The 23,360-nt window shown below is 34.1% G+C and overlaps 1 protein-coding gene across 9 annotated transcripts in view; it reads left to right on the forward strand.

The window, feature by feature from the left end:
* The window catches only part of LOC138694789 (adenomatous polyposis coli protein-like), a 531,541-nt gene that overhangs the window by 342,748 nt on the left and 165,433 nt on the right, over positions 1 to 23,360 (forward strand). Inside the window, exon 1 of one of the 9 annotated variants that reach the window (XM_069818857.1) lies at positions 15,114 to 15,257. The exons of 6 other annotated variants lie outside the window; for them this stretch is intronic. The gene's annotated coding sequence lies outside the window, so the exon portion shown is untranslated. Of the gene's footprint in view, positions 1 to 15,113; positions 15,569 to 23,360 lie in introns of those variants that run through there. 2 more of the 9 variants (XM_069818855.1, XM_069818856.1) reach the window with 2 other exon arrangements.

A 23,360-nucleotide genomic window follows, 5' to 3' on the forward strand; every position in this document is an offset into this window, starting at 1 on the left:
TTACGTGAACTTAATTCGTTTACTACAATGTATCAAGAAACAAATATTGATACAAATCATTTTGAAACTGATTTTTGCTTCATAAATGTAATTTATTCACCAATATTTCATCAATTTCTTAAGCATATTTCTGCGTTCTTCACTGACTTCCTCGACCAGATAATAGACTCTTCCTCCCCCCAGAGGTCGCGATCCAAACATTCTTCTTCTCACATTTGTTTCTGCATGCTGTTCCTTATTCCATCTTTCTAATGGGTCGATATGGTTTTCCTCGTATTCTTTTTTCAAATTATACCATTGAAATACTTCTCTGTTTACTTGCGTATCTTTCTTCGCTTTGTGTCCACACCATCTCAGTTGTACTGTAGTTCGTATGTTTCTTGAAGTCTGATTTCTTTTTATCCATTTTTTCTTCATTATGGTATTTTTCGCTTTATCCATTTTTCTTATTTTGCTGATAGTCTTAAATAGTTTATCTGTATGGCCAACAATGTATTTTTACGCAGAATACGTATTTCTCCGCACCGAGTATGGACATCCCTTCCGAGATCAGTGGTGAAACGAAAAATGGCAAAATTTCAAAAGCTTACTGTATCAATATTAGCTACATCCGAATACTAATGTAACTTGTGTGACCACATCTAATGACGCCACCTCCCCTCGCTGCGGGCATGAGAGCGTCGAAGTCGCGTATAAAATTAGCCGTGCCGTGCGGCCGCTGTCAGTAATATATCGACATCGAGGGCAGCAACAGATCTGTGTGATCACTCGTTTGATTTTAATCGCAAGTTCTGCAATATTAAAATGAAATAGGCACGTACGATAGTGAAAAATTTGAACCGTAGTGAAAATATTTTGTTGCAGGCAGGGGCTAATTTCGGAATATCGCTTCATATGAAGAGAAAGTATATTGCATATAACAGATACAACATTACTGTAGGCCTACTTTCTTTCCCGAAACTGAGTGACGAATTTAGGTGCCTTCGTATCCTTGATAAAGCGCACAATTTTTTGTTACCGTTTGACTGTCTATATTTCCACAGTAAAATAGAATAAGATACTTTTTACTATTTTATAATACCTATATCAACATTATAATATTTGTTCTATGTAAAATTTAATTAAGTAGCCTATAATTGGTAACTTTTTTAGTTTCACTAATAATTCTTCTTTTGATTTGCAAATCTCATGTTCCGTTTCCCCTATTAATTAAACAAATTAATATTGATACAATTAATTTTGAAGCTGAATACGTTGTTTCGGACCACAATAAATTATTTATTCACCCATAATTTAAGAAAAATTAAAGTGTTGAAACGATATCAGGGTTATAGCAGCGTATTACTCGTATTCTAGGTTAGCCACTAATGAAGAGTAACAAATCGTAATGGTGTTTAAAGTGTAATATGTGACGAACCACGTGGTTCGGAATGTGTAATATGTGACGAATCAAGTGGTTCGGAATGTGTAATATGTGACGAATCAAGTGGGTCGGAATGTGTAATATGTGACGAATCTCGTGGTTCGGAATATGTAATATGTGACGAATCACGTGGTTCGGAATGTGCAATATGTGACGAATACACCTAAAAACTGTGTAACTTTTCCGCGGATTCCTCATAATTAAAATATTCATTTTTTAAGAAAACATAATCTGAGATGCTACAATAGTGTCATAAAATATGGTATGTTTTCCCCCATACTGATTTGCATTCTGAACTCTTAACATGTTTGCATAATTGAAAGATTGAGGAGAGAATAGATTGAGATTCATTTTCATTGGAGGTAATGGAAAAGTGAGATGTGCTTAGACTTGGAGTAATCGCAATAGTTACGCCCTACCCATTGAACTGACCCACTCTACGATGTCATATCTAATCCTGCAGATTAAGTTCTATATCAGCTTTCGGCTGGACGTTTCTTCTGTTTAATCAGTTGTCAGATAAATGTTGCACCGTTCATTACCTCAATTAGTGGATAAAGGGACGGTTATTAGCTTATTAGCTTCCACACATGCTGGTAATTGTCGTGTGCAATATTCAGTGTCGCATCGCGTCCAATCTGTTAAGAGATTAGCGTTGTATTGCAGCTACCGAAGCCAGTTAATTTGAAGTAAGTCACAAGTGAAATGGATGAAATTTGAGACTGTACATAAGGAAGCCACAGAAATCCCGACTGGCGTGATACAAACCGAAGGTGGATGTTGTTGGCAGTTGTAAGTGTTATAGGCTATTTAATAGTACTACTGTGTCAATATATTATGATTGTAGGGTTGCCATATTTTGAAAATAAAAATAGAGGACATTCAGTTAAATTTTAATTATTTTGAATTGCCTTTGCATAAATAGACTTACTTCGAGGAAAAGAAAAACATTATTACATATGACATAGTCATCCTAATAATTACTTGTTGTTTATCTTAAAATGTGAATTATAAGTACCAATGTCAGTCCGCCGAGTTAGCTCAGTGGTAGCGTGTCTGCCTCCAGACTAGCCGGCCCGGGTTCGATTCTACCTCGGGGCTAGGAGAGATGGCGGTGCGCAACTTCTAATCACTAGATTGTGCACCAATATGCCTGGAATAAATCTTAAATCTCTCCGCATTGCATATGAAGAGAAAGTATATGTCACTGTTGATAGTGATTCGTCCGTCGGACGGGAACGTTAAGCCTGGCGGGCGCCTTGGTGCTATTCGACAGGAGTAGGCTAGGTGCCGGCACCGGGATTCCCCTTTCGCCCTTCCTCATCTTCATCATCATCATCATCACTCATCCCAGACACTACACTTACACGAACACTTACACATACACTCACCCTAGTACACGACATAACTCTCCACAGATACACATCATGTACAGTGTGGCTCGCTGAAGTGGTGTACAACTAAAAAATGGGTCACAGTCCTGTCATCCGCATTATGCGGAACCCGAATCACGTAAAGTGATGTGGGTAGGCATTGGATACATACATTACATACATACATACATACATACATACATACATACATACATACATACATACATACATACATACATACATACATACATACATACATACATACATACATACATACATGCATACATAGTATCAGTGTCTACATTACATACTTCTTTATTTAATTATATGAGATTTGGCTCGCCTTGACAGTTCTTTTGTATGAAGAATTGGCTTGTAAAATTCCTTGCAGTTTTAGTCTGGGTTCCGTTTACATTAACATAACTTCTGTAGTGGTCACAAGCAACTTATTTCGTTCTTTCGTCTGTTGAACATTAATGAGAAAGCACGCTCAATATTAGCTTTATGAGCTGGTATACTGAAGATATACTGGCATAAAGTTGGCAACCGTGAGAATTGCTCCTCAGATTTCATTCGTTGAAGCACATAATAACATCTTTCATGGCATAAGTTGCTGATTCTTCAGAATCTGTTTGAATCTCTTGATCAGCAACTTCTTTAAATGGTTTCCACTGAAAAAAATTATGTAATTTATTGAAAAGAAATCAGTGCAAACATTTTTGGCTTCCCGACAACGTCGATTCATGACGCAGAACAAAAATCATTAAAGAACGCCTGGCAGCAGTGTCTCCTATTCACGACGTTTTAATTACATGTTGTACTCGGTCTTAAGAAATTACAAAAATACGTGGTTATTTATTTATTTATTTATGCATATATGAATTTATTTATTTATTCATTTGCTCTGTATTCATCCCTTTCATTTAATAATTGACCCGCTTTTACAAGTCCTTTCTTGGTTTTTCCATTGTGTGTTATTTTATTCTTCTTTTCCTTTCTTTTTTACTTGTTCCTTCTTTTCTTTTGTTAATTTATTTCCTTGCATCCTTTCTCCATTTCTTTCTTTCTTTCTTTCTTTCTTTCTTTCAGTCTTAGTGTTTTCTATTTTCTCCTTTTCTTTTTCACCATATTCTTCCATTATTTCCCCCCCCCCTTAGTATTTTCTTAATGTCTTCCTTTCTTTTTCCATTACATCCCATTTTCCTTAATTCCTTCTCTTCTTGTATATCTTTCTTCTTTTTCCTTTCCCCATTTGTCCTTCTTTCCTCTTTTCAGTTTGTTACAGTCCATTTATTTCCCTTTTCTCATTTCCCCATGTCCTTCATTTTCTCCTTTTTCCCTGTTTCTTTCTTTTCCCCTTTCTTTCTTACTTTACCCTTTCTTTTCCTTAATTTCTTTCTTTTTTTCCTTCTTATTTCCTTAATTTTTCTCTCCGTATTATTGTTTTTCTTTCCTCTTTCATTTTTGCTTGGTACGGAAGAAGGGCCCGAAGGCTAGCGACGTAGCTTCGAACTGGCTTATTGAACTTCATCACACCTTAATTCTATTGATCAATAATTGTGAAGTCCGAACGGTCGTGTTTTTCCTAGCTGTAATGACTCAGCACTGCGATGTCATCTGTTAATTCAGCCACGCACGCTTGGGGTTCTGATGAAGCTCCATAGAGTGTCCTTTCACTCTCCTGTAGCCTGTTCCTCTAAGGTATGGTGTTGTACATTACAAATCACTGATGAAAGATGTTGTAAAGTATGGGGTGGTATCTTTCTGTTTCACGAAAGAATTAGTATGTGTTGTACATTACCAATGAATCGCTACTAGTGACGTCATATAAATAAACATACTATGACATACCATGAAGCAGCTGGTTATCTTCGTATTTAATTCATCGAATTAGATCTCTTTAATCGTAATGTATTTTAAGGTAGGTTATACAGCAAAGATTCGTTGATTCTATGAATTTCGTAACCCTGCAATGTTATTTATTTTAGTTTACTACTTTAATAATGAAAAATTTACTTTATTCTTATTAGTATTATTATTATTATTATTATTATTATTATTATTATTATTATTATTATTATTATTATTATGTTCACCCGCGATCCCCGCATAATGCTCCTTGATACTTCCCCATATTAGTCAACAGATACCACTAATAACGATCTTCACCTCCCCCCCCCCAACTTAATTGTTTCTTTTGAAGGAAATAGAAGCAAGAAAAAATATTCTATAGCGCATATGTATCAAAATATATCTTAATATTATGAAATAAATATATTTAAATCGCATTAGTACATGTATGTATTAGTCTCCTTTCATTGCTAGAGAATACTTGACAATTCACTAGTAAGTTACACATACTAGTACTTTTGTGGAACACAATCATGAAACTCATTGGTAATTTGTAAGTATGGAGTGGTAAAGTAGGTACTACTATAGGAAAGTCTTTTGTGGAACAGAAACTGTAGTATTTTTACTACTTACTAGAGAATTTACTTGTAATGTACAACACCATACCTTTGTCGAATAGGCCCCTGATAGCATACTATGCCCTCTAAATGTTATCTCCAATTTTATGTTCTAAGCAAATATTTGTACTGTCTATTGTAATTGGGGCTTGGCCTGTTATAGACATAAATAAATAAATAAATTAATTAATTAATTAATTAATTAATTGAATCGCACTTTTTAGAAAGGAACTAAGTCAAAATGTTCTATTTTTCAGGAGAGCAAAAGAACTTACTTTCATGAATAAATACCAGTGTACCAGTGCCGTAATATAAACATCAACTCGATGTTAGAGATACAGGGAAAGGTTTGTTTACGTTCCTTCCTTTGTTTATCTTTGCGTCTTGGAAGTATTAATCATTTCATCAGAAGAAATAAAAATGACAAATTTTGACTTAGTTCCTTTCTAAAAAGTGCGATTCAATTAATCTGTACTCCAGTCACAATACTATGAGTAGACTACATCTCGCGCGCCGTTTTGAATGCGTACGAAGACGAAAGAAATTTATGTGCCAAGTGTAAATATGATGGACTGAAAGATCGTACTATTAAGTTGATAGTTGGTTACATTAGGCTTTCTCAGTTCTTCATATATGTGAAAGTATAATTTATTTGTGTAAATAGAAGCTTAACTATGAACTATGTTTAGGACAGGTTAAGATATCACTGGGACCAACTCACCGAGTCAGTACGAGCTACCCCCGGTAACTATCGTTACAGGAGGCCTTTACACATATTACAGGATTCTACAAAATACAGTATTCTAATTCTTTTACTATTGAAAATATGTTCAATTATTATTAAAAAGTATCTGTCTCTCTAATTTATTCTGTGTATCTTTCTTCATTTCTTACTGTACTGTTTGCATGTGCCTTATTTACTTTTTTTTTTTTTGTTTTCCTTGCTTGCTTTATTACACTTTTAGTTTCCATTTGCTTTTTTTATATTTCCTTCTCTCCCCTTTCATTCCTTGTTTTCCTGCACAAAATTTCCTCTTTATATCAGTTTGAAACATCACAATTTGGTCCTGCCTGTCTGACATCCAGTGTAACAGTTGCAAATAATACAATACGGGCTATTTGCTCCAGAAGAGCCACGAACCATTTTGTATCGATGCAGGAACTAGCATCTGTTCGATCTTTACATCTGCATACATACAAACCAACCAATGTTAAATATCGACTGTATTGATGTCTGAACCTTTCTGTTGCGCAGGTAGGCTATTTGAAATGTGTTCGAATGCTGTTTTTATGTGCGGGTCTTTGTTACGATCCTGCGCCAACAATGTTAAGGATTATTAATTTGTCTGTCCAATTTGGTGAATTACCAGCTAGATGATTTAGTTACCAGTTCATATACACGTTGTATGCATAACCACATTTTTGTGCCCACGTAAATATTGGTATGATATATCAATTAATTTTGAATTTCGTATGATAATATTTAAAACTGATTGATATTATTTTCATCCATCATTTCACAAATTTATGCCTGAATTTTCACTGCTGTTAATTGATGTGTGATTGCAGACTAATTAGGTGTTTGACAGTGTAATTATCCAGTTTGTGAATATAATTCTCTTGCAGTTAGTTGTTATTGTAAACGCACTGGAACTCTATGTTTGGATCAAATGTTGTGCCGATATTTTGTCTCTCATATAATTTTCTGTTTGCGCAGTGAAATTTTCTGCAGCAACTCGAACGAATGCGGGATGAGTTCTGCATAACAATAACTGACATAGCACAGATATGGATCTGGGGTAATTTGTCCTAAATATCAAGACACGAATTTTAATGAGAGCATTAAACTCGTAGCCTAGTTTCTTTCAACAAAACGGCTGCCACAGTCGCATATGAACATGTCTGATCTTTAACATTGCATATTTTCACAAGAAATTTTAAAGAGTTCAAGACTGCAGTTAAAACTTGGTATATTACTTTTTTCGCTCTGTTATTGACTTCTTTATCCCGCCGCCATCTAGAAGTTAGATGTAAATCCGTTTTCGGAAAAATAAAGTCAAATCACCTAATTGTCCACAATCAATAAGAATATTGTTGGTATTATTATTATTATTATTATTATTATTATTATTATTATTATTATTATTATTATTATTATCTTAAAAGCCATGATAACTTTCCCTGCTGAAAAATATTATACCAAATTGTGATATTATACAGTTCTCGCCATTCATCTGTTCCAAGCAGTTTCCTTATCTTTCTCAACATTATGATTGTACTTTTTCATGTTCTCTTTCATGTCAATTGAAAGGAGTAGTTGTGTTCTTCTTTGTTGCAATTCCTTCATTACGTATTAAGTCTGCTCTCTTTAATTTGTACATCTTTTTTAATAATTTATTTCGAAGTTGTTGTGGTTGATAAACTTAATTGAAGAAATAGCACAGATTTAGGTACGATATATAGTATTATGGTCCCGCGCCGTAGCATAGTGGTCTAAGATATCCTATCTAGCCATCGGCGTTGCTCGGTCGACTAAGGCGCTTGCCTGCCGATCCGAAGTTGCATTCGGGCGCGGGTTCGATTCCCGCTTGGGCTGATTACCTGGTTGGTTTTTTCCGAGGTTTTCCCTTACCATAAGACAAATGTCAGGTAATCTATGGCGAATCCTCGGCCTCATCTCGCCAGATATCATCTCGCTATCACCAATTCCATCGACGCTAAATAACCTCATAGTCGATACAGCGTCGTTAAATAACCAAGGGAAAAAATCCTATCTAGGACTTAACGTTACAGAATGGAGCTGGTTTGAGTCTTCATGGGGAAGAAACTTTTTCATGAAATTTCGGTCAGTGTATGGGACCAGTGTCAACCCAACATCGTGATGCATTTGGGGAGTTACGATAGGTAGCAAAATCCGATTATGAAAACCAGTTATAACGCCTGGGGAGCTCTTCGTGCTAACCACATTCTCCATTCTGGTTGGATGATCGTCCATCTCTGCTTCGGCATGTGGACGTGAGGCCAGCAGTCGGCTAGTCGGCCTGGTCCCTTGAAGGCTGTAGCGCCTCGGATTATATTATTATTATTATTATTATTATTATTATTATTATTATTATTATTATTATTATTATTGTTATGTGTAAGTTACATTACATAAGGTAAAAGAACTTATTTCTCATTGAAATCAGTCATTTATTTGGAATAATACAACGTAAATTTAAACGCTGTTTTTTTATTTGATTTATTTTACGGCGCTTTGCCGCTGGGATAGTTATCTAGCGTCTGAGAGTGAAATGAAGGTGAAAATGCCAGCAGAATGAGTGCAGGGTCCAGCGCCGATAATTACTCAGCCAGCATTTGCTCTTAATGGGTTGAGAGGAAACCCCGGCAAGAACTTCAACCAGGTAATTTGTCCCAACCAAGATTTGAACTCAGGCTAGCTCGTTTCACGGTCAGACATGTATTCGTTATTCTACAGCAGCGGTAGGACTAAACACAGGTTAAGTAAGAAAATATTATTGAAATTGTTTTATGAGATTGAAAAAAATGAACAAACCTATATATTACTGGGCACACATTACTTAATTACAATAAAAACGAAGGCTATCAGATAGGAATTAAATATTGAAATTATTTGGGGCACAGTAAATCAATAAAGATACAAACACATAACTTGCTGTGTATTTCATACTGCAGAATAGACTACATTTTAATCCTATGGTATGAATATTTTCGACCTCTTCCCGTATATAGTTCATTACATCATGGAGTGTCCTAGAACTCAGACCGCATACCAGCTCGCAGTCCTAATTCACAGTTTTTTGTCATATTTATTTCGTAACTGTTATTTGTAATTTGTCATTTCAGGTGTTCTCAAACAGATGGATAGGTTTCAGAAAAATAAAATGTTTTCCCAACTTTCGAATCGTAGAGGCATTGTAGTGGAAAATATGACTACAGTGCAAGAGATGACTTGTAAAATCTTTTTAATCGCATCAGACCAAAGGTCTGAGCCTTGACGTCCATGAATGAACTAATTGAGAGCATTAATAGCCTGGTGACTAATGCGTAGACTTTTATTGTTGGGGTCCCGGGATTAAGTTGTAAATCAGAAGTTGGAAATGATATCAATTAAATTATTGGGGTCGTATGTTCTCTGTTTTTCTTCATTTATCTCTTCGCCACCATTCCTTTATCATCCACCATGATCCATACCGCTGGTGCAGAAAGCAACGAAAATTACTAATTTTGGCTGTTTTTGAGAATTATTTATTTGTTATAATGACAAGTGAACAATGAACATAGACATACACCTTTAATAAACCTTGTACTTCTTGTATCTTGTAGATTCAGTTGTTTTGGGGAGAACTGGACATTTTTGAGGTGGTTTCTATCCCTATATTCCCTCAGAATGTAAAAACTGAAGTAATGTTTAAACGTATTCACCCACCAAATAATAATAATAATAATAATAATAATAATAATAATAATAATAATAATAATAATAATACTTTATTGCCAGAACAAAGATACATATTGCTTTTTTATATAAAAACACTCTAGCACTCCCAGAAAGAGTAAGTTACATACTCGTACTCAGGAATCATTACAGATAATGTTAAGACATTTTATTAAATAAGAGTAAACAGTAAAATATATATATATATATATATATATATATATATATATATATATATATATATATATCACAATAATTGAACTTTAAATTTTCTGTCTAAACATTGATTTTTTTTTTAAATAAGGAGCATTAGCAAATTGTATGTTTGGAAATTTAGCAATTATCTTGTTATAAACCCTTGGACCAAAGTTGCTGCTGTGATTATAAGCTACAGTTGTGATACATTTAGGTTCTGTCAGGCATATGTTGTCTGCTCTTTTGGTTTTATATAATGAAAATTTTTCAAGTTCAATCTATAAGATTTATCTATTTTGCAAATGTTTTGGTTTTATATTTATGTGAATATAAATTAAATATATTTCGGTTTTTATGTACGAAATTCAATAAGACATTGTTATAAATTTGATGGAAGTCAATTACTGTAAATTCTGAATACAACAGTTCTGAAGGATAATCAAGAGGTTTATTAAGGCATTTTTATTATTCTTTTCTGTAGCAGAGTTATTGGCATGAGGGACGTACTCTAAGCACTATCCTTGAAGTTTTTAATTTCTACCTCCACGTCGGAAAAATGTACGAAGCATGTTATAATATTGCAGATGCTTATTTAGAAGAAATATTAATTCATTTACAGGATCTACTTCTTTTTATGATCGATAACTGGCCACCCTATCCCACTATCTCCTGGCCTAGTTGTCTCATAAGTGGTGCCTTCTTGGTATCACTCGTGAGGTTCAGATCTGTCTTCGAACGGTTGACTGAACAACAAAAATATAATTAATACGAGTAATTAATGGGCGTTTGTAATGTATCATAATTCACAACGATAGATCACATTGATTAATTTACCCGTGTAATGAACTTGGTGCCAGTTTTTCAATGATGGAATTAAACATAAGTGTAATTCTGTGGTGTTTGGGTAAAGGGATATAAGTCATAAAAATGAGTTCGGAGATAAATGAAAATTGAACTTGGAACCCTTATTACAAATAATTTTCTACACAAATAAAACACATTTGTATTCTTTGATTTTTGCACATTCACTTTATAATTTAACTTTTGTGTTCATCTGGGGAACAAAATTCCACCTGGAAAAAAAATTATTTATACCCCTTTACTCGAACACCACAGAATTATTATCATTATTGTTGTATTATAGGATTACTAATATCGAGAATTTTAACGTGTTTTGTCAGTCGTATCAGTAACTCAGTTGGCAAAGCGGAATCGGGTTCGAATCCCGACAGTGGCGGAGTCGTGTTATTTGTGGTGGACAAAACGAAAATTTCTAACGATTTTTCTCGAGCTTCTCTATAATTTCACAGTTACTCTCCATTTCACTATGAATTATCATTTCAATAGTATTTATTCAAAACGGTACGGCGTGATGTAATATTGTGATTGGCTTACAGATGGCATCAGTCTGAGGCGGCATAGCTTCCTTTCGGGAAGTAGAAGGGCACTCTAGTGGGGATTCACCGAAATATTAAGATGTGCAGGTTGAATCAACAGACGACACCACATAGCTGAGTCACGTGTCTACAAAAGCGCAACTGTTCGAATTAAAAATCATTCTCAGTATAAAAGTGATAAGGCGCAATAAGTCCACTAGAATCTGCAGTGCTAACGTTTGAACCCCTTTCCCGTACCAGAAAAATAGATCCATATTTTGGTGATTTCTCCCTTCAACAATATTTGTAGGAATCCATCTATCTTTAGCCTCAAAGAGAGCAAAGAATTGGTCTGGAGGTTAGTAGGCCTACGTCTTCGCATAGTAACCGATTTTCTTCATCATCATAATCATCAACCACGGATTAAGATATAGCCTGTGTAGGCAGTTTCTGCTTTATTTGATTGTAATTTCAAATTTATTTATTATTCATTTTATTCATTCATTCATTTAATCTGGCTGAGTTAAGGCCATAAAGCATTCTCTTTCACTCGACCAAAAACAAAATAAAACAAAAATACAGTAGTTACAAAATAATGTTTAAAATTACAAAAAACGTAAGGCACCAGAGGGACAAAGAATCAATGCTTATCAGAGAATATAAAGTAAGTGATAACAACAAATGTGTGTGAATGACTAACGCAAAATAAAAGTACAGTTATACATATATTATTTTACTCGTAAAGGCAAAGAATTGAATATTTGCTATCATATAAATACGACGTATAAAACAAATAATAAAATACAGGGTGATTCACGGGGATTTACCGTCACTTACGAAGCTTATTTCCGAAGACATTCTGAGCAAGAAACTCATCTAGACATGTGTCCTAATCTAAATATTTTCAGAATTACAGTAATTTGAAGTTATTTATAAAATACATTATTCTTTAGTTTTAAGGGTAAAAGAATATTACAAATACAGATTTAACTATTCAGGAGTACCATTTCTTTAATTAGCTAGTATTCTGAAGCTAAAAATGTGTTATGAATTCCATAGTTGCTTCGTACAGAATTTTTTTTTTCGATTTTAACTACAAAATTACATTTTTCTTACGCATTTATCACAATTGCTACAAATCACGCCACTCTTGTAAATTCTTCAATACTGTACATTAGGATGCATAATTAAACTGTAAAGAATCAAGTTCCTAAAGTCGTAGCATATGATTTGTGACAATTTTTGTGATATGTGCAACACACCCTCACAGGAAACAAAACAAGAGGCGCCAAGACTAACAACGACCAGTTCTGAGGATGACCCATAAATAGGCGAAACATGTAAACAAGGTACGTTAGAATTTAACACAAGAAAGTCTTATCATACATATTCCGAAGTGATACAGTGTTAAAAGTTGTGTAATCAAAATGTGTAATTTTTAGTTAAAAAATGAAAAACAAAATCTGTGCAAAGCAATTAACAACACATTTTTAGTTTCCGAACACTATCCAATTAAAGACATGATACTTCTGAATAGTTCATTCTCTATTTGTAATATTATTTTATCCTTAAAACTAGAGGAAAACGGTATTTTACTTACAACTTCAAATTAGTGTACTCTGAAAATATTGAAATTAGGACACATGTTTATATGACTTCTTTTTTTTTTTTTTTTTTTTTTTTTTTTTGCTCAAAATGACTTCGGAAATAATATTAAAGATATTTTATGTATTTGTCCTACAGAATAGTATCTGTAATATTGACAATTAATATTTGAGGAGAAAAAATCGCTCCGGCTCCGGGATCGAACCCGGGTCCTTGGCGCCGGAGCGAATTTTTCTCCTCAAATATTAATTGTCAATATTACAGATATTATTCTGTAGGACAAATAAATAAAATATCTTTAATGTTCTCATAGCTAGCAATGCATATTTCTGTACAGATTACTGTGCACTTAACTGCGGAATCCCAGCCAAACAAGTCACTCAACTGAGGGCGCTCCTAATATAATGGCAGTTGACATTGGACATATACGTCAACATATATGCCTAACTTGGAGTCAGGCCAAAAGGGAAACATTCAAGGAGGAAGGTTTGGTCCGGTGCTGTGGATTGAATTCGGCGTAGCTCAGTGGTCAGAGCGCTTGGTACGTAGAACCAAGGACCCGTGTTCGATCCCCGGCGCCGGAGCGAATTTTTCTCCTCAAATATTAAATATTAATTCGGAAATAAGCTCCGTAAGTGACGGTACATCCTCATGAATCACTCTGTATGCTGCCATTCCTTAAACTTAAGGGCCGTATTCATAGCCATTCTTAGCGCGGGCTTTCGGTGGATTATCAGCGTTTTTCGTATTCATAAACCAGTGTTAGCGATAGGATATGATTTGAATTCTGTACTAGTAACCAGTGGATAGCCGGGGCTAGCTTAGTACGCTCGTAGCGCGTGCTGCGAAATGTCTATGAATAGCACCGTAAGTGACTTACTATTTCTTACACACTCAAATAATTTTCTTGTTAATTACGGACAGTTCCTGAGGGAGCAGGATAGGGACTTCCACGAACGAATTGCTGTAGCTGCGATAGAAGAAGAATAGTGTGTTGTTCTCTACCTTTTAAATATAATTTTGTGCGAGATCGTGCGTATTTGCTTGTTTTCCGCACAGAACCAATACGCAGTAAGTGTGAAATACCACATTCAGTATTCCCAACGTAACACACATAACAATTTCCCTCTTCTTACCGCTTAAGCGCGACATTCATTTTACTGCTTTAGGCTTTTAACATATTATTTTTAGAGACGTTTAACATAGTAATAATTATAAATTGGAAACTTACCACTGCAATTTCACCTAAATTGTAATGTTAATTATTGTTTTTAAATATTTGCAAAAATTAAGTAAAGTCTACTGCTCCACGAAACTTATTGCATTCCTTATACAAGTAACATTAAGGAAGCCGTGAAAAAATCAACAAGATTCCAGATGCCGATGTTATTACTGCAATATGTTATATAAATAATATTGTTAAAATATTAAAATGAAAAATAAATCATTACATAACCTTATCGTTTGTTTTAAGTTCGCATTTATAGACTGGGGGAAAAAAAAGAAAGACGAATATCACGGCCTGCTGGAGTACAGTAAACACAGAAAACATATTATAGCAACAATGTTGAAGAAAGATATTTTGGTTTTCCGAAGTTGCCGTCATTAAACAGAAACCAAGATGGAGATTTCATTGCAACTAATTAGAAATTCGTCTTTCAGGTATGTAATAAACGATCTCCGCACAAAATAATGTACGATACACGACCGGTATGTTTGTTTTCATGTTCTCGGAAATTAAAAAAGCTCAACTACGTTTCGCTTTTTCAGTCTTTTCCTCGACCATGAAAACGTCAACATACCGCTCTTGTAACGTATATTACTATTTTGGTTTGAAGTCTATTGTAATCTTGGCTTTCTGGTTTTCTCTACTCTTAAATTTGTTATTATCCGACACATTTTATATCACATTTGGTGTAATACATCACCATGTCGGACTTTGCTTGTTGCTGTAGGGTCGTTAACACAGACTGAATATTGTTTACCGACAAGGCTTGTATTCCGGAAATGCCAGGCTTGTATCTTCAGTTTTTTTAAGTGACGATTGATACATTCATGACGCAGAAGTCACAATGAGAAGTGTTAAATAAGGAAACACTGCTCTCGTTCTGGAGTTGGCCGCACGGTTTTGCTCCATCTGTGGCGTTGCTGTTGCCGCTCCCCTCTCCCCTTATCCAGCTCTCTGTCTCGCTCACTCATCCTAACCCTGAGCCATAGCGAAGACCGCGGTCCGGGTGGTAGTAGAGTCCTCTGAAGACCATCGCATCCTCGCTGGACCGTCGAGGGGAGCACTAATGTTGTTATCTTGAGCATTAGTGCACGCCCGCACGCACTATAAACGTATTTTCGATTCGTGATGTGAGTTTATCGTGTGTGTGCCCGAACACGGGGGGGTGTTTTCCCCATCCCGCATCTCTCTTTTTATCTGTCAGTGATGTATTGATTCTCCGTATGCAGTAAGGGTTTCGGGTCGCTCGTGGTGTGGATGTGAATGCAATGTTTGTGATGGTAATTTATTCAGAAGACGTATCAGGCGTATTAAAGTGGAAGGGCATTTTAAGAAGTGTGGGATGTGTTAAAAAGTCTTCATAATCGTGTGTGGGTGAATGTGTATGTACATCGATCTTAGCAATGGGTGTATTCGCCGCTCGTCTTATTTCGTGTTTTCGGTCAGTGTCAGCTCATGGAGGGTGAATACAGCTTTTCGTTTCTGATCTTTATGTTTGGAAATTGTGATATATGGCTGTGTTTTTGTTTTTATGATTGAGTACTTTCCTTTATGATATGTATTATACACCGTGCCGGCCAGTATATTTGTTTCCCTGTTGAATTCATTTCGAAACACTTATTGCGCAATGAAGTTATTTATTAGAGTTCCTAGAGCTATGGAGATTTTGACAGCTCAAATTTTAAGATAAAAATTGTGTTCTGCATTGAGAAATGTTTACCAATCTTTGTTGATTCATTTATTGTTAATTTGTAAAAGGTGTCTAAAATTGTTTTTATTTTGTGCGGTTTTCTTTTTCGGTTATAGTAACACATTCTTTGTTTAATATTTATTACAATAATTCGATATTCAATGAAAGCTACTTTGATGACGAAATTCGCCGCTCGTCTTATTTCGTACTTTCGGTCAGTGTCAGTCAGCTCGTGGAGGGTGAATACAACTTTTCGTTTCTGATCTTTATGTTTGAGAATTGTGATATATGACTGTGTTTTTATTTTTATGATTGAATACTTTCCTTTATGATATGTATTACTACATCGTACCGGCCGGTATACTTGTTTCCCTGTTGAATTCATTTGGAAACACTTATTGCGCAATGAAGTTATTTATTAGAGTTCCTAGAGCTGTGGAGATTTTGACAGCTCAAATTTTAAGATAAAAACTGTGTTCTGCATTCAGAAATGTTTACCAATCTTTGTTAATTCATTTGTTGTTAATTTGTAAAAGGTGTCTAAAATTGTTTTTATTTTGTGCGGTTTTCTTTTTCGGTTATAGTAACACATTCTTTGTTTAATATTTATTACAATAATTCGATATTCAATGAAAGCTACTTTGATGACGAAATTCGCCGCTCGTCTTATTTCGTACTTTCGGTCAGTGTCAGTCAGCTCGTGGAGGGTGAATACAACTTTTCGTTTCTGATCTTTATGTTTGAGAATTGTGATATATGACTGTGTTTTTATTTTTATGATTGAATACTTTCCTTTATGATATGTATTACTACATCGTACCGGCCGGTATACTTGTTTCCCTGTTGAATTCATTTGGAAACACTTATTGCGCAATGAAGTTATTTATTAGAGTTCCTAGAGCTGTGGAGATTTTGACAGCTCAAATTTTAAGATAAAAACTGTGTTCTGCATTCAGAAATGTTTACCAATCTTTGTTAATTCATTTGTTGTTAATTTGTAAAAGGTGTCTAAAATTGTTTTTATTTTGTGCGGTTTTCACATCCTTTGTTTAATATTTTAGTATTTATTACAATAATTCGATGTTCAATGAAAGATACTTTGATGACGAAATTTTCGTCTTGCTTCGTGTTTTCGGTTAGTGTCAGCTCGTGGAGGGGGAAAAAGGCTTTCCTTTTCTGATCTTCATGTTTGAAAATTGTGAGATATGGCTCTGTTTAATGATCATGTACTTCTCTTTGTGGGAAGTATTAATATATCGCTTTCCTCTTGAATTAATTTCGAAACTTTTATTGCGCAATGAAGTTTTTTTTTATTACTGTCCCTTGAGGTGGGGAGGTTGTGGCAGCTCATATTTTGAAGGTGCAAGATCTTGTTCTAAATACAGAAATGCACACTAATCTTGGTTCGTGTATTGTTAATTTGTGGAAGGTGTCTCAAATTGCTTTTGTTTTGTACGGTTTTCTTATTCCATTATAGTGACACATGCTCGTTTAATACTTTAGTGTTTTTCCTCATAGAAGTGTTAAGACTTCGCACAGTTATTATTAACAACAATTCGAAGTGTAGTGACAGCTCATACTTTGGTGACTAAATATCTAGCGCTCTGTCTGAAAATATGTAATACCTTGGTAGATTCAGCATCAGTGTCTTAGTATTGTAATATTTTAAATTTTTTTTTTTTTTTTTTTTTTTTTTTTTTTTTTTTTTTGAAAAGTATTGTTAGGACATTTTCCCCGTATAACTTGATTGGTTTTAATATGGATTGCAAAGTGAAGTTCTTTATAACAGTTCTTCGGGGTGTAGATGGCAGTCAGTGACAATGCAGATTTTTAATTTTAAAAATTTGCTCCTTGCTCTACATTATATCCAAAAATTGGCGTTAGTTTGTGGAAGCTGAATAAATATTTTAAGTAGTATTCATATTTTGTAAATATATTATTGTTTTATTTTTTCAACATGTTTCGTTTTTGTGAAATTTAATATACACTGTTTGCTTGTAAAATATAATTAAACATTTGGTAATTTGCTAGAAGACGTCGTTGCATATAGACCACTTTTACACTAAACCTAAAATGTGTTTTTGCAAGATATACTAAAACCCTAAACTAACCTAACCTAACATTTTCCTTAATCTGTGACAGGTTACGTTAGGTTAGTGTTTTAGTATACGTTGTATACATTAAGATTAGGTTTATTGTAAAAGTGATCTATATGCAACGACGTCTCCTAGCAAATTACCAAACTTTTTTGTTACACAACAAGGTTATATTTGTTGGTTGAGCTGCATAAATTGACAGTAGGTAGTAACATAAATTGTAAGGTTAAGTAACATGCTCGGTGTCCAGTAATGTTTAATATAGTTCTGCATTCAGCAGTGGCGTATACTGGTTAAAGGGTTTGGGCTACCGCTGACCTTATTATTACACAAAATATATCTAACAATTACTTTAATTTTAATTACTATGGTAAAACTAATAATACAAAATTATTACATTATGTTATATTATAAACTTTTTCTTTTGTAATTTCCTTGGGCTACCGCCCCTGGCATTCGGTTTCAATTGACCTTTATAATTCAAAAGAATGATCCGTGGGTATTTTAATATTAGGTAATTTCCCAGAATGTGTCTCTGCACATAGACCACTCTAACACTAAACCTGAACGCAGTGTATGCAAGCTATACTAAAACCCTAAACTAACCTAGCCTAACAATTTCTGAATCTGTGACAGGTTAGGTTAGATTACTGTTTTATTATAGCTTGCATACACTAAGTTTAGGTTTAGTGTAAAACTGGTCTATGTGCAGCGGCACATTCTGGGAAATTACCTTAATATATTACTTTAGCACTTTAGTTATGAAAAGAAAATTACTTCGCATATGAAAGTGTGATTTATTTAGATGTGTCAATGATTTAAGGGAGTTACGTATGCTGTTATAACTTTTCGAAGTGCAGCAATTATTTGACAGTTGGTAAAAACTTAAAATTTAAAGCTAAAAATGTGCTCTGTTGCCATTTCTGGCTTATAGTTCTACCTCATGGTGGATACATGATGTGCTTTATTTATCTTATGGTCTGCAGAATTTTAAATTATCGGTGCGATATACGCTTCTTTTTCTAGCATTTCATTTTTTGAAGTATCAGTACAATAACCAAATTAATAAAAGTATTTGTAGGACATTGAGGCAACTTAAAATTTTGTAAGAATTGCTCGATATCTGTAGTTAATATTATGAAGTTTAAGGTAGACGCTTTTTGTCCAGAAATATGTAATATTTTGCTGATTTCGTGACAACTCATGAAGGGTAAATAGTGTCAATTTATTTTATAATTGAACCGGAATATTGAGAAACCCCGCATGTCTAGAAAACTAAATTTTTCAGGAGATACAAAAAACATCTCGGGTCCTAGATTTGTACTGTTATTATTTTTTTCTTAACACTTTAGCTAAAATGAATGTTGATGGGAATATGTGGGATTTCTCTTCATAATATCACGAGTCTACTTGTTTAGAATACGAAATCATATAAAAACTCAATTTCGTAAAAAAATGAACATGTGTTTCTTAATATTGTGATTCAATTTTAGTGTTTTTTATTTGTGCACAATAATAATATATTGCATTTAACTAAATTTGAAGTCTTAAAGACCCTGCTGAAAACTGTTTATTGTTAAATTTTATTTGAGGGCTAGTTGCAGTGGAAAAGTGTTGGATTCTTAAAAATTCCGCCACACACATTTATTTACTTGTAAAACATATCTTCATTCAAGAAATGATATTGTTTAGAATGATATTACGTAAAATTATGTAACTAGATTAACTAGATTTTAACAAATTTTGTGTCAGACTGTAAGAATATAATATACATACAAATGGTATGTAATAGTGAATGGTGCCAGCACCAAAATTATTACAGATAAAAGTACTGATTACGAAGTATTCAAAACTATTTGAGGTTATGTTGGCAAAAGTTTATGTTAATGTTTGTGTATTAGCTTCCTGATGCACTTGTTTGGACAGGAACACAAAAGAGAAAGATAGCTGAGTTCTAGTTTAAATTTATTTACATAATGCAAATGCATAGATAATCAGGTTCATTGACACAAGAGTGGTTAGTTATCTGCTTTTGTGGTTAGCAGAGGCTTTGGTTTACTATATAGAGTTTTCAGTGTGGATAATATTTGGTATATGTATTACGTTAGTTAAATATAAAATTGTGGTGTAACTTTCGATTGCTTTAAATATTTACAATTTTCATTATAATAACATAGATAATCTATATGATGCGATGTACTGTTAATAATTTTAAAGGTAGTAAGGAAAATATATCCGTCTATTCATGAAAATGCCATAATTCGGAAGAAGGATAATATAAGACTGTCAAAATTTGAAACGAACTTTAAAATGTTTTAATATCTTGTCGTTTGCTGCTTCATTGGTGTTCACTTCTGTTAATTCCATTTCCGTTCCAATAATTAGTTGCCTTAATTTAAAATCGAGTGTCTTCGTCTCTACTTCGCATCCTCTTCTTCCCTCAGGCTGTTGCGCTCTAAAGTAAAATTAATGCGAATATGTGCCTTAAGACCAAATCAGTGTTTACTGGCTTATTATGATTACTAGCTGTACCCGTGCGCTCCGCTGCACTTGTTAGAAATAAATATAAAGTAATTACATAATTAAAATAGGACATCTGGTCCAGGGAACATTCGTGTTTGATAGAAGGATAAATCGTTTAATATGTCACTTAATTTAAATTGTATTTAAATAATTAAAATGCGATCATTTTGGTCCAGAGACCACTCATTTAGTGCAATGATAATTCCTTTCACGTATTTCTTAATTGTTATTACATGCAAATAATTAAAATATGATCATTTGGTTTAGAGAACATCCGTTTTTGGTGCAATTTGGTCCCATCAAAATTTTGCTTGGAATGAAACGTATCGGAAATCATTTTTAAAGAAACTTTTGTTATGCAACATTTTTCACAAAAATCAATAATAAGCGAGATATTTCTCACGTACAATAGCAGTATCGGCAACTTAATTGACATTGTTGGCAATGTAATGAAATTCGTGAGCATTACGTGCTATATTTATTTCTCTGTAGCCATACCGTGGTTGCATTGTTTTTTCATGCACACGCAATAAAAACTTCACTCTCAGGTTATGATGTTAATTATAAAGTTAACAATTTAGCATGGATAGATAAACATTTATAACATTATACATTTACATGTTCCCATCATAGAATACAAATAGTGTTAAATGAATAATATTCTCTCTTTGATGTGTGCAAGGCCATCTTAAATAGAGTCATTTGTTCTGATTTCTTTACAGCTTATTAATCTGAGAAGGTTCTGCGGCGCTGGTAAAACGTAGTTATTTTAAAACTCTTGTATCTGCTTAAATATCAGTCCTATCAAAATTTTATATAGAATAAAACTTATCGGAAATCATTTTTAAAGAAACTTTTGTTATGTAACATTTGTCACAAAAATCAATAATAAGGGAGATATTTCGATTTATTTAATTCAAGCCCCCTTATAACCCCCCTTTTAAATAAAGTAATTTAAATGCCATATAGCCTAAAATCTAAGTTACAACGAACTTAATTTATATTCCAATTTTCATATAAATCAGTTAAGCCATTATCGCGTGAAAAGGTAACAAACATCCAGACAGACAGACATACAAACAAAAATTTCAAAAAAGCGATTTTCGGTTCCAGGATGATTAATTATACATGTTAACACCAATTATTTTTGGAAAATTGAAAATTACCAGAAAAATTTTGGCTACAGATTTATTATTAGTATAGATGATATATGCTTACTACTGTATGCACATTACGAAATAATACGTGCTTAGTATAATTACTTTTTAAAACACATCAATTTTATATTTAAATTGAAAATAATGGTGGGAAAGTCAAGTAGTATGCTGTCTGAATTTTTTCTTCAGAAAGTAAATAATTATTAGAAAACACTTTTTTAGTAGTGTGTACAGCCACAATCTCTTGCTATTTCCTCAAGTTGTTCAGCAATTAAAATTACTGGAGTACGTTAACAGGAAGCCACAATTTAAGTCACACAGTATTTGTGTGCACTCAAAGTTGGGTTCTGGCGTCTTGTCAGCCCATTTGAGTTGTGTGGATATAAAAGAAAAATTGTGACGGTGTCATATATAGTTTCTGGGGTAGCTCAGTCGGTAGAGCATTCGTGCGCTAAGCGAAGGGTCCCGGGATCGATACCCAACCCCTGAACAATTTTTCCTTGAAATTATTCAATTAAAACTATTAAGTCTGGTTATGGATAATTTAGTCATATTTCTAATATAGAATTTTCCTGTATTCCCGTTCTTATCTTGCGTCGAAGATCGTTGCTATGGCTCGGTGAATAGCGCATGCGCTTCCTAACGAAGCGGTGTGTGGTTCGATACCCGGCATGGGCGGAGATTGTTTACACTCCACTGGACTGGGTGTATGCCCCTTGCCTTATATTTGATCTGTGGCGTCTCCGCGATAGTCCTGCGTCGTCCTAACCAGACAGTCAGGAGGGCTTGCATTGTGAGTCCCGTGTCAGTACAAATATATACACACTCCTAAACTGCATTGGAATTAAGTCGGTAAAAACTGAGGAGGTTAAACACGACAAAGAAAGAAATTTGAGTCGAAACTGCCAAGGATGTTTTTACGTGCCCCTTCATACGAACAGTGAATAGCTGTTGTAGAATAATTATTATTCTTACTAATTAATACTTCTTAAGAATGCAACAGGAAAGACTGAATACACGAATGATTGCTAGAGATGGTGCATTTTTGCAATCGTGATTAATGCAAAGTGTGTCCACATGCAGTCAAAATAAGTAACTATGTTTAGAAGCATGTTAAGTATATTACTTTAGTGTTTTAATCCGCGATGACATGCAAAATTGGGTACAAAATGCGAAATATATGTGTTTCTATGAACTAAGAGCGAAATAATATTTTGAGACATTTTGGTGTTTTTGTAAAAAAAAAAATCAATCTATCTAAATACCTTGCCACATACAGGTTTTTACATTTTTTTAAATAGTTTGGTCACTCTTCATTAGCTTATACAGTATGGATAGTATAGGGATGTGACCTGCCTGATACCCTTTGTTGTTACCTCTACCTTTATTTCGAGTTTCAGCTAATCTGGTGCTGGTGGTAGAACACTGGCTGCCTATGCGAGCTCTTTAGGTTCATTGTTCACTCATAAACATGTTGCATGGGATAGCGGGTGTTTGAAAAACAAAATGGGTCGGGATAAAATTACACCGTATCTTTTGGAATATTGTTTAATGTTCACAATTTCACTGATGCTATATGTTCCTTTATTTATTTACTATTTTCAAGGTTCTTAACTCAAAAATCTAGAAAATGCACCTGTTGACAAATTGACGACATTGACTTTATACACTAAAATTTCCTCGTCATTGTTACCTCTACCGTTATTTCGAGTTCTAGTTAATCTGTTTGGTGCTGGTGATAGAATATTGGCTGCCTATGCTATGTCT

Source organism: Periplaneta americana, chromosome 2 (genome assembly GCF_040183065.1).
Source record: "Periplaneta americana isolate PAMFEO1 chromosome 2, P.americana_PAMFEO1_priV1, whole genome shotgun sequence".
Lineage (NCBI taxonomy): Eukaryota > Metazoa > Arthropoda > Insecta > Blattodea > Blattidae > Periplaneta > Periplaneta americana.